Source organism: Nanorana parkeri, unplaced genomic scaffold, assembly GCF_000935625.1.
Source record: "Nanorana parkeri isolate BGI_ZX_2015 unplaced genomic scaffold, ASM93562v1 scaffold712, whole genome shotgun sequence".
Lineage (NCBI taxonomy): Eukaryota > Metazoa > Chordata > Amphibia > Anura > Dicroglossidae > Nanorana > Nanorana parkeri.
Genome location: NW_017306980.1, coordinates 1 through 13,576, shown reverse-complemented (window position 1 = coordinate 13,576; position 13,576 = coordinate 1).

Sequence of the window (13,576 nt, the reverse complement as noted above, 5' to 3'; positions counted from 1 at the left end):
CCCCCTCAGCAACCTATACTTGACTTCACTCTCATGGGGCAAATCAAAAGTGCATGAAAACGCATCAGAAACATATCAAAAAAGGTGCATAAACCCTCCTGTATTGTAACTGTACTGTCACCCTCCATTTTGTAAAGCGCTGCGCAAACTGTTGGTGCTATAGCAATCCTGAATAATAATAAATGTGCTACATAAGCTCTCTGAAAAAATGTGATGATTTTATAGCAGCACTAGTGAATCTTGGCTTAATCCTGTGCGGTTTGCTCTAGTTGGTGTGCTAAACATTAGTAGTGATATGTGGGGGCCAGTTCACCAGAGTTGCCCAAAAAGCTGGGACTGATACATGCCCTGCGGCAGGTGGATTTGGTGCAAACCCCATTCCCCAACCCTTTGTGATGTGTAGCTGCATGGTGAGGAATGTCCCTACTGCAACGGATTGGGCTGGGAGGGTATGTCGGTTACAGTTTTGCAGGGGCTTGGGCGAGCTTCGGTGAGCTGGGTTTGCAGCAAACCCTTGCACATCACTGGACACAACTGTTGATAGATTTCTCCTTCCATTCAGTTTTATAGTCACAAAATACTTTCGGTTAGTAGATTAGATGTTTATAATGTCATTTTTTCTTGTGGGTTAAAAAAGAACTATGAGGGAAATTGTATTAACCTTTTGCAGTGGGGCAACCTCTGCACTGCAAGGTATAACTGCTCATTTGTATCTAGGTGCTTAAAAAAAAAAAATACCCACCTGATCATTCCAGCCGGCTTGCTCTAAGACCGGTCCCTAGATCTTCTCTCCCCCTCCTCTGCAGTGGTCTAAGAAGCCTTGTGTCATCATATAATATGCTGCCTTTCTGTGGGTTGCATGCAGTGCCAGTGTTGTCACCCTTATGTGGGCTTTCTAGCTGTGCACAAGAGGTTGTGCCGACATTCAGGATACTACCCTCAATTGGAGGAGCTTCCTTGGGGCTGTCCACCACTCCCTACTTCACAGCACCTGACAATGGGTGTATTGTCAGCTACTGTACAGACTAGCAAGCAGCAGACTCAGGAGGCATGCTTACACGTCACTCTATACTAATATGCACAGAGCCAGAAGTTCTGATACTTGGCAGTAATGACATGAAAACAATTTACGTTTTGTCTCTCAAATCGAAGTGCTACAAAAGCTGTAAAATCCCAAAAGCTGTAAAAAGTACACAAGCTTCTTTTTTGCATTTTACAGCACGTTTTGCGTCGACTTCAATTGAAAACGCAACCTAAACTGAACAATTTTTAATTAAGAACAAGAAACAACCCATGTGTTTGTTTTTTTTGATCAGATTTATTTTTCAGATTCACTGTTATAGATGTATACAATCAGGATTCAACGGCCTCCATGGGAGCTCTCCAGCAAAGGACATGAAGTATGAGGCAAACTGGTCCATAATGTTTGCTCCTTGGGTATCACTGTGTGTTTTGGCCCTTTGGGAATCATTGAACTGAAACCCATCTCATCGCTGGACAAAATTGTGCAGGGCGCATGCTGCTTTTACTGCAGAGATTGCATTCTGCATGTTAAGGTTAACAGCAGTGTGCAGAAATCGCCATTTATTGGAGAGGATTCCAGAAGCACATTCCACCACTTGACATGCTCTTGTGAGCCTGACATTGAACACCCTCTTCTGTCAGTTCAGTCCTCAATTAGAATAGGGCCTCAGTAGGTGCTCACCCTGGGAGAAGTCCTTGTCCCCGACAAAAACAAAAGGCAGAGCAAGAATTGTTGTTCTCGGCAGGTCTGGCTCATTTTCATGGAGCATCTGTCCAAAGGTGGAGTGTTCAAAAACTCTGGAGTCAGAGCTGGTTCCAGATGACCCTACATCAATGTAGCTGAAGCAGTAATTGGCATCTGCAGCCGTCAGTACCACAAACGAAAAATATTTTTCATAATTAAAATGTTTGCTCAGGGGTGTGTGAACATGTGAACTCGCCTTTTCAGGCGCATGCAAATGTATTTTTAAAAATGTCTTCTTGTACCCATGGAGATTGTTATACATGGCCCAGAACTTGCCTCATTGTTTTCGGTTTGCAGTCACCTGATGGACCCAGAATCTTTGCCTCTGCTTTCTCTTCAATCAGTACCGTGGTACCTACAGGCCCTATGAATGAACACTTCTTCACAATCCAGCACACTATGCTCCAAACACTCCTCTCTGATGACGACAACCAAAACAAGCAGGAAACAGGAATTCTGTCATGGATGGGACTGCTTTTCATTGGACGTCTTCCCAAATACCCAGCAATTTAAAAATGAAACCGTGCTGAAACTCTGATGCTTAGGTATGGATGCAGGCTACAATACAGGTCTAAACCCATTTTATTATGACCATATCATTGTGAAATAAATGAGACGCTTATGTTTTCTTACTGTGCAGTCAATTTATTAATGTCAAAAACAAAATCACTTAAAAATAAAATATTGAAACCTGTCTGAGTCATTTCAAGACGGTAATGAAAGTCCTGTTTCTTGCCGTATCAACAGCACAGTCACATGTGTGAGTCCCGAGCTTCGTAATGTGACCAAGCTTCCAGTACTATCCTTACGTGGATTTTACTAAGACCTTTAAACAAGCATCCAAAGCTGTGTAAGTGACCATCACCTTGTGCTGACCCACTTATTAGGGTAGAGCAGAGGTAAGCAAACTTTGCACACCAGCTGTGTTGAAACTACAAATCACATCATGCTTCTGCCGCTTGGGAGTCCTGTCTGTGGCTGTCAGTCTTGCAATACCTCATGGGACTTGTGATTCCACAACAGCTGGAGTGCCACGGTTGCATACCGCTGGGGTAGACTCACCAGAGTAAATCACCTATATATACAGTAAAGTTCAATATGCACTTTATAGGTGTTTTTCACAGTTATATCCTCTCCACTATATCTATGTGGCCTCCTAATCACAAATCATACAAGAGAAGGTACTACATAGTGTAGGAAACTTTTATACTGTTTAAAACAGTGTTTTAAAGTTCTATGTACTCCAGTGGTGCCGTCTCGGCATTAGCTAATGCTCCGAAATCTCTCACTCCCCTGGTCCTCTGAGAATGGAGTGTCCTACAAACGCCAAACAGCTAACTCATTTCATCAGTACAGTCTTCCTTAGGAGGGGTGATGGGAACAGCATTAGTTTGTGAATGGATATCTTCACCAACAATGAAAATGAAAGCAACCTTGTCAGAATCCTACATACTTGCCTCAGACAGTGTTGTCCTTCGACTGCTCATACATACACATGTTTGTGCTATGAAAGTAGTACCATTCCCAGAGGTTGGATGTTGGAAGTCTTCAGCAGTGAACTGTAGCTTCAGCTGAACCAGGTAAACTGGTTCTGAGAGATTTATATTTATTATTCAGGATTTATAAAGGACCAGCAGTTTGCACAGAACTTTGCAAAATAAAGGGAAACAGTACAGTTACAATGCAATACAATACAGGAGGATTAAGAGGGCCCTGCTGGACAATCTAAAGCCACTGCTCGAATTTTGGCCAATTCCTGCTGAATCAGCCGAAATTCAAGGCCTTTGTGGCCCCATCGGCACCCCCACACTACACGAAAGTCAATTTGCTGGTGATTTGTTATTTTACCCACTGAATATGTATAATCTATCTCACTACCTCCCCACTCCCATCCTGCTTTTGTTGTTTGCTAGTGTCCTTAGATGATGTGGACGCCTTCTCTGCTCTGAGAAAGTCCCTTTTTCCTGCACTTAGGGCACTGGATCCTGTGTGGGGCACTAACTGCTTTCAGCAGCTGCTAAATTTCTGCAAAAAGGAGTCCAGATCTCTCCAAACCACTGCATTGGGTTAGTGCTACTGCTTACAGTGCTATGACACTAGGTATTCTCCGCCTCCATTGAGCACTGAGGTTAGCTCTCAAGCAGTGGTAGATCATAGAGACTCAGAGGAGTGACAAGCTTGGGGCCTCACAGGCTAACTGGGTCTGGGAAGGGTTCTGTCTCTGGGGTCAAGGTTTCTGGTAGTCCTATGCTCTGCTCCTTCTCTCCTTTTCTCTCTGCCTCAGGGCCCTCTTGGGGACCTCCTCTCCCCTGCTGTCCAGAGAAGAATTTACTGCAGTAGTGGTGTCATTTATGGAGAAAATTTATGAACTATATGAGTCTCTAGACTAAAGGGAGCCTAAACGGGTCCCCATGCCTTCCCCTTCCGAGCCCCGCACTGACCGTCTGTCTGCTTGTGCACTCCCCTTGGAGGAAGAAAATGAAGAAGGGGCTGTTTCCAGTTCTCAGGACATGTCTCCTGACATTTTATCCAAGCTTAAGGATGCTATTTCTGTTCTTGTGGACACAGTGCGTGATAGTTTACCTTTAGATCGCCTGTATTGACAATGCCACTAATCTTAAACATGCCCAAACCTGCCAAGACCTTTCCTATGCAAACCTTTACAGCCACTTTTACGTTGACTTGGATCACCCTAAAAAACTATATACTCCTCCTAAATGGTTTGCTCAGCAACACCCTATTGAGGGTTTACCTAAAAAAAACGGGCTGCCCCTTTTGTAGATGCAGCTACAGCTCTTGTTTGAACAAGTTGTTAACAGTTCTTGTAGAGGATGTTCCTGTTTTGGACAAGAGGTTAGAAGGCTTCTTTAATAGTTTTAGAGCAGCAGGGTCCATGAAGATAGAGTTCTGTCCTGTGGCATTTGGCTACTGTGTAGATGACCTGGCAGGTAACCTTATACAAATCCCCAGGACGGGCCTATTGGCTTTTATGGCTAGCATGCTGGTCTCGAGAACTTTCTTGCAAGAAGTGCCTTGAGCACATGCCCTTTACTGGGGATTGCCTGTTCATCCACCAAGGTGCTGACCCCTGTTTTGGCTCTGCTTCATTCTCGGGGATCCCCATAGTGGGATACTTGGATGACCTTCTCCCAAGTGAGTAGCCGGGGCAAGCCTTGTTGTTCAACATTGACCTACCTGGGCCTTGTCTTGGGCACAGCCCTGTCTATGGTCATCCTTCCCCAAGAAAAGATGCTATATCTCCATTCTCATGCTCCTGTGATGTAATCCAAGAAAAAGGTTTTAATGGTAAAACAAAAAATGTAAAGTACACTTCACTAACATCTACCATTTCTGTAATTTTAAAGTCAGATTACCACATTAGTCTTTCAGTTATTATTAGGCACCCCTTTTTAACTCCCTTTAATCGTAATGCCTCTTCAGGGCCAGTTTGTTCTGCTCGCTAAGCCAAAACACGCTAAGAGACTAAACACTCTGGTGTTTACATAATGGTACCTTTCTTATGGTCGTTTGATTGCAACCAGTGCAAGTACCTCCTTTTGTTATCTGCTGTTAGCGACAGCTGGAAAGTGTTCTCACTTCCCAGTACATAGTGCCTGTATACAAGCATTTTATGTATCACTTTATATCATTTAAATAATTAGTAATATACTTTAATCTTGCAGGTTCCCTCTGAAGGATGCAGCTCGTCTCTATCTCTGGACAGTTGCCATACAGCGCAATGACTGGACTCCAGGACCCTACTCTTTCCTGTGCAGTGAACACTTCACATTGGATAGTTTTGTCCCACGTATGCCTGACCAGCACCCACTTCTCAGACCAAATGCTGTCCCCTCCCTCTTTACAAATGGCAGAGAAAACCAAAGAAGAGGAGCAATGGAGAAGCATGTTCTTGGTACTGGAAGAAGAAAGCAGATGCAGAAGAGAAAAGCACCATCTTCTGTAGAGGAGAATATCCCAGCTGTGTACTCAAATGAAGAGGTTTTGAAGGAGAATGAGCTTCACTTTGACATTAAAGATGACATGAACCCCAGTTTTCTTCATAAAACATCAACCATTAACACAGTTTGTAGGTTTATCTACTCCTTGCATTCATATAGCCGGTCTTCCACATCCTACTTATTACAAAATGTCTTAAACATGAATGTTCCACCTTATCCAGAGGTAGAGGAAACACAAATGACTTGTGAGCTTATGTCTCCTGCACAAAATAACCAGCACCTTTCCTCTGTAGTACATGACAGAGAATGTTTCTTGTCACGGGTAGATGATTCAAGTCAGGTAGAAGTTAGTGACAATACTGAGTTCTTAATAACTAAAGATCCTCCTGAATTAGAGGAAACTGAGATGGACAATGGACTGCTTTCCTCTGTAGTACATGACAGAGAATTTTTCTTGTCATGGGTAGATGATTCTCAGGGACTTTCAAGTCAGGTAGAAGTTAGTGACAATACTGAGTTCTCAATAACTAAAGATCCTCCTGAATTAGAGGAAACTGAGATGGACAATGGACTCTTGGAGACTTGTGAAGTTTGTGTAGAGGAGCACTGTGAGTATACAGGTGAACCAGATGAGTTTCTATCTCAAGAAGATGATTCCCTGAATCCTAACACTGTTAACTTGTTGCATTCATACTGCTCTACGTCCAACTCTCTGCCTAAGAAGAGACATCGATGCCTGACAACAAAGGTTAACACAGGGTGGAGTGCTGGAGAGCGAGATCCAATACATTTAAGTTTACAAGGTAGGAACAAATATCTTTTTTACTTAAGTATGTAGTCTGACATATCCACTGCACTTTATGGGACAAATTATTTACATCACCCTGCCCCCAAACAAGGTTAAAGTGAAGTGTCTCTACTACAGCCATACACACGCGCAGATACCTACGGTAACAGCTGATTAACCCGCTCGTATGTTTTTGGATTGTGGGAGGTAATCCACACAAACAAGGGAAAGCTATAAGCTACACACACAGGGTGTTACTAATGGGGATTGAATGCAGGAAACAAGTTCTGCAGTTCAGTGGTGCTATTGGAGAGAAAATATGCAGCTTGCCATTGCTTATCTTGGTTACAAATAGCAGTTGCCTGGCTGTTATATTCATCTAGTAACTTGAATACTTTATGATGCACCGACCCAGAAAAATAATGAGGCTGACTTTACTAGCTGCATGCTTGTTTTTGGTCAGTAACTCTAATTGTTGTGGCCTAAGACAGACAGAAAGCTAGCATTTACTTATATAGTGATTAGGGATGCACAGATACTTTTCGAGTACCAGTGCAGATACTTGGCATTTTCATGAGAACTACCGCGGTTGCAGCTGGGACCTGGCTCTGGCGCTCCACCACTGTCCTGAAATCATTAGTCTGTATTGTTTTAGAAAAACTGTCACATGACAATAAACAAAAATGTATCAGTACTCGTACTTGTAAGTACTCGGCAAGTACCAGTACTTGTACTCGCAAAACTGGTATCTGTGCATCCCTTTATTTATATTTATAAAAACAAAATCGTACATTAAAATAGAGATGTACTAATCCCAGGAGCTCCGTGTGCTCCTTACAAATGACAGCGGCCTCCTAATTTTTGAATTTTTCTCTAGTCTAGTCTTGGAGCTCAAAAGTATCGGTACTTGTACCGAGTACTGTACTTGGTATCTGTGCAACCCTAATAGTGATGATAGCAAACTTTCTTCCACTCCCAGCCTTAACTGTGGGTCTTTGTATATGTAGCAACCAGCTTTACTGCTTCCTTTTTACTGCATTAAAATGACCTAAGGAGTGTTTTCCACATCCGAATAACTTAGTAAAAAAATTATAAAAATAAATCCTAACCTGTCCAGCTTACTAGACATTGTTGGACCTTGTGTTTAAGCTCCAGGAAATATGTGCTTCTTCACATACAAGGCTGCTAGCACATTATTATTATTTTCTTCCTCCTTTTCCTTCCTTTTGTTTTCTCTGCAATATCGTAGTGATGTCTGATTTATACAACCTTTTCAGAAAAAATAGCACCCTATTATAGCTGAACTGGCGTTCCCCATGTGTCTCTCACAGTATGTGTGTGTGTGTGTGTGTGTGTTTTTTCAAAAATTCTGTTCTGTCTCAAATGTCGCTTTATGCAAAAGACATACCTCCCTATTGCAACTTGCTGACTCGACAAGATCCACAGGCAGTGTAAACTCACCAAGAAGACTCTGAAATGGAATCCAATGTAGTATATTCCAGACTTACAAAAAAAAAACTCGGCACTGATCCTTAAACAGGGGGGGAAATCAGGCCACAGTAGTTATAAAGCAGGGGTAGCCAAACTCCGGCCCTCCAGCTGTGGTGGAACTACAAATCCCATGAGGCATTGCAAGATTCTCACTGCCACAGACATGACTCCCAGAGAGAGATGCATCATGGGATTTGTAGTTTCACCACAGCTGGAGGGCCGGAGTTTGGCTACCCCTGTTATAAAGGGTTGGAGTAGCCAATTTATTCAGTATAAACGCTTTAATAAATAATTGCACATGAATAAAAACCACATAACACTAAACCCCCACCCTTCAATAAGCTAAAACAATGATGTAGACAACATTGTCTCCGTTCAAGCTTGCTCCTGTGATGGAGTGTAATCTCAATACAAACTAGTAGTCCATCACTGGAGCCGTTTTTTTAATTTTATTTTATTATTTAGCCGAACTTAATAATCGGCTAACTAATCGATTTTGAAAATAATCGTTAGCTGCAGCTCTAGTCTCATACATCACTCACTCATTCGGGCAGGCTGATAAGGTACATTTTTCTATTTATTTTAATTTTTAACCTTACCAGTCTGAGTGAGTGATGTATGAGAGTGAGACAACGTTGTCTACGCCCCAAAAAGATAATTCCTTGATGCCCTGGGCGCACAGACAGTGGGTGTCATTCATCCTGATCTACTAGCACTGGTAGATCAGCACTGGGTTGGGGGGCAGCACTTTTAGATATGGGTTGGTATTGCCTTGAGAGTTGCCTTTTGTTGTTTCTTTTTACCCTTAAGCCCAGTTCACACCAGAAACTACATCACAACTGCGTGCGTCTGTGCAGTTGCACTGCAATCCGTTTTGACGCGTTTGCAATCCGTTTTGATGCGTTTCTGATGCGTTGTTGTTCTGCACTAGAAAATGCTAATTAGACAATTAGGTCACTTCCTCTTCCTGTCAGAGCATTTCCTACGTTTGTTTTGGAGATCAGTCATGCTTTCTTTGTTGGCTGGCATGTTGCAAGTGTCGACTATAGACATTCTCCGACAACGCCTTCGCAGGCGACGTCGATATTGGGTGCACCCGGATGTTTGCTGTCAGGGATGTTTGCTGTCGTACAGTAGGGGACAGTCCCGCACATATTGGATGAAATCATCTGCATCCACAAATTCCATCTCTTCACTTTCTCTCCAGACTGCAAAGAGGAAGTCCCTGGGTGATGACATAATCAATTCTGAGTCTTTCTTTTTTTGTATGTGTTTCGGTGCGTTTGATGCATTTTGATGCGCTTTGATGCAGGTAAAATAGGACAAGCAGTACTTTTTCTGACTGCATCTGAACAGACTGCAATGGTGTGAATTAAGCACAAGAAAGCCCATAGGAAAGCATTGTGATGTATTTTGACTGCAGCAGTCAAAATAAACGCAGACATCCCAACTCTCCCGGACGCTCCGGGAGTCTCCCGCTATTAGATAGCGGCTCCCGGCCGCCCGGGAGAGAAACCCTTCCTCCCGGAAAGGTTTATCTGCTCGATCGAGCAGATAAACCTTTCCCTGCGATCGTTTTTTTTTTTCTTTTCTGACATCGGGAGCCGTGGCCCGACCGTCAGTCAGAAAAGAAAAAAAAAAAGCATAGAATGCATACAGTAGCTGGATTCCTATTGGCTATTGCACTTTGCAATAGCCAATAGCAAACTAGCTAATGCACCCACCCACTGTTGCTGTCAATCAGCAGAGGGGGACCTGAATTTTTCTATCATGTCCTCTTCTGGGGATTGAATGCAGCAGAGGGCGGGTGCATTAGCTAGTTTGCTATTGGCTATTGCAAAGTGCAATAGCCAATAGGAATCTAGCTATGCATTCTTATGCCTTTTATTTTATTATTCTGACGACTGCAACTGTCAGAATACTAAAAAAAAATCAGGAAAAAAAACCTGCAGCTTATTAAGAAGCTATTGCTTCCTGTGCTATCTGCCATCATTTCAGGGGGGGGTGCTCTCTCCCAGCCCCCCTAACCCCCCCTCCGTGGATGGGGGGAGGGGGAGGGCACCTCCCTGAAATTGATACTTTCAGGTTGGGATCCCTGTAATGACGGGGTTAAGGTTTGAATGGAACCGTATGCGGCAGTGGTTGTGACCTTATGACGAGCTGGGGGCTTAAACTATGGCCCTTGAAAGCACCAAAAGGGCCACACATCATATTCAGTATACGTAATTATGTAGCTGCAAGGGGGAGGGGAGGCAGAGGAGTGAGGGGAAATCTCCCCAATGGGGGTCACAGAATAAAAACAAACAAACAACCTTTTCATTGATCCCCACACTACCCAAAACTGAAAGCTATTGGTTGGAGGATGGGCTGAAAGTTTCCTATGACTACAGAGCTGTCACATATTACAAATACTTCTCATTTACACCACTGAAGTCTCCTTTGGGCCTCTAATGCAGACACATAGCTCCTGTTTACAGTGCTGGGAGCATTCCTCTATATTCTGTACACAGCAGCTGGTAAAGGGTTTCTATGGGGGTGATACTCTCCTTGCCTATGCTGTGTGCCCCCCAAATCTACACACCCCAGCACTAGACCTGCCTGACTCTGCCCAGCTCACACTCACCTGCACAGACAGGCTGGCTCCAGCAGCAAACAGAGGCTCATCCACTAGAGCGCGATCCTCTTCCGGGCTCCGGCGTCCTCGCTGCTGCCGCCGCCATCTTGTGTGAGCCCATAACCATACACTCCAATGGGAGAGCCCCTGCCTGTGGTGGTGCACCCTTTCACTGCCACACTGCTCCGCAGCATGCTGGTCTGAGGGAGCTGAACTGCACTGATTGAATGCAGAGTTCTATTCATAGTTTGTGAGAGAACCTTCCCTTTAAGGAAACCTGTACTGAGGGGAAGATAATAGGGAGGCAGCTGTTATCCATCTTTGAAAATGCCAGTTGCCTGGCTGTTATGCTGACTCTTAAAAGAGAATTCCACCCAAATAATGTAAATTAACTAAAAAAATAATGCAGCATGCTGGTCTGAGGGAGCTGAACTGCACTGATTGAATGCAGAGTTCTATTCATAGCTTGTGAGAGAACCTTCCCTTTAAGGAAACCTGTACTGAGGGGAAGATAATAGGGAGGCAGCTGTTATCCATCTTTGAAAAATGCCAGTTGCCTGGCTGTTTTGCTGACTCTTAAAAGAGAAAAGGCTGGTTAAAAAGTTATAAAAAAGCAGTTTAAAAAAAACATGTTTGCATGCAGTGTTACATAAAGTTTTCTCGCATTCTTTTGAAATTCCTCAGTCTTCAGGCTTGCCGCCATTTTTTTTTAGCGCAAAGGCAGCCATCTCCTTACTGGTTTGCTATGTCGGCCTCCACAATGATGGGCCCCACATCTAGCGCATGTGCGACCTAGCAGGCAATACGTTTATTTACATGTTGCCATAGTATAAGCAACATGTAAACAATGATTCCCCAGCCTGAGCTCTGGGTGCTCATGAACAAGGTGGACGGCACATGTACACTCATCGCTCTCATAGTTTCCTTAACCCCTTCACGACCCATGGCGGCATAATCCCGTCATGGATCCTCAAGGGGTTAAACAGAAAAAGCCGCTGAGACTCTGTACATACTTGTAGAACCGGCGGCCGGCTTTACAGTAGAAGCGGTTCTGGCGACGCAGCTGTCGCCAGATTGCTTCTTCGATCCGGTAAAGGGGCAGCCCGACACCCCCACCGTGTTTCCCGGGCTCCGCTGCCCCTCCTACAGACCCGGGACCGGTATCTCGGGTGTCAGCAGGAAGCTGGTGAGGAGAGCGGTGAACGTAACGTTCACCGCTCTCCTCCGCGTTCTATGGGACCGGGAGCGACTGAGCTGTCAGTGCTGGGCTCCTGAAGCCTGCGAGTTGCACTTCAATAGCTTATTTAGAGTTAAAAGGTGACGCTAGGGGTATTCTGGACCCCCAGTATCACCTTAAAGAGCACCTGTCACCACCAATATGCTATCACATGGGGGGCTTGTAGGCACCCCTATGTGATAGCAATTAAAGTAAGGTTAAAAAAAATACGTTTTAAAAATGATATTAAATAAATTAAATGTAAAAATAATGAAAACATTTTTTTTAAGTCCCCCGCCCCCGCGAGCACACGCCCTGTCGCGTAAACACACGTCGGGTGCGCCTACGTACAAAAAGGACGATTGCGCTACACGTGTTGGGTATCACCGCACACGCCAGAGTTAGAGCAATCATTCTAGGGCCAATATTTATGCATATTTCTCTAAACTGATGACCTGTGGGTGCTTTTAGAGTGTCGTCTATGGACTTTTTGGGCTACTGAATTTTGTTGCAGTTTCACGGACGCACACAATTTTGAACCTGGGCATATTGGGTATCTATTTACTCGTTGTAACCTCTTTTATATTTTACCCAAAAAAAAAAACAAGGGTTTTACATAGTGTTTTGGGGCACTAAATTTAACTTAAGCGCATTTTTCACTAAATATTTGGGTTTGATAAAAAGTTGCGCTAATGTTGTGCAACATAAAATTTTGCAACTGCTGCCATTTTATTCTACGGGGTCTTGGCTTTCAGAAAATATATAATGTTTTGGGGTTTTAAGTAATTTGCAGGCCTAAAATGTGGATTATAACATGTAAACAAAAAATTTTAAAAAAGGCCTTAGTCCTTCTGGGATATGATGTTCATGTACAGGTGAAACTCAAATAATTAGAATATCGTGCAAAAGTAATTGCAGTAAGTGCTGCAAAAGGGGCCCAAACCAAGTACTGAGTACATATGCATGCTTGTACTTTTCAGAGGTCCGATATTGTTCTATGTACAATCCTTGTTTTATTGATTGCATGTAATAATCTACTTTTTTGAGGTTGTGGATTTGGGGTTTTTGGGGTTTTCATGAGCTGTAAGCCATAATCATCACAATTATGACAAATCACTGCTTGAACTATCTTGCTTTGCATGTAATGAGTCTATCTCATATATTAGTTTCACCTTTTAAGTTGCATTAGTGAAATAAATGAACTTTGCACGATATTCTAATTATTCGAGTTTCACCTGTATCTTCAGGTAGTGGACAGTAAAGTCTACATCATTCTGGCCTAGGCCTAAACCAACCTCATGCAGAGGGAAAACATGGCACTTCAGCTGTTCTGAAACTACATGTCCCATGATGCATTGCAAGCCTGTCACCCGTAGGCATGGCTCCCGGTGCAATGATGGGATTTGTTGTTCCACCACAGCTGCAGTGCAGAACATTCTCTTACACTTTAAGATGGGTGAGAATGTTTTTTCTGTGCAGACATGTTAGCTCAAGATTGCAAAAACCATTCCTGTTTCAGTGCAGACACCTTTTATCTGTAACCAACTACCTGGCCCTTGACCCCGGCACCTCCACAGAAATGTTCATCTCAAATACAGACATGGCTGTGCACAGGGTGTGAAATCCCCCTCTAAATGACATTATACAACTCACAGAACAGTCAGTCACAGGTGTAATAAACCCCAAAATAGGAAACCACTGCACTCCAGCTGTTGTGAAACTACACATCCCATGATGCATT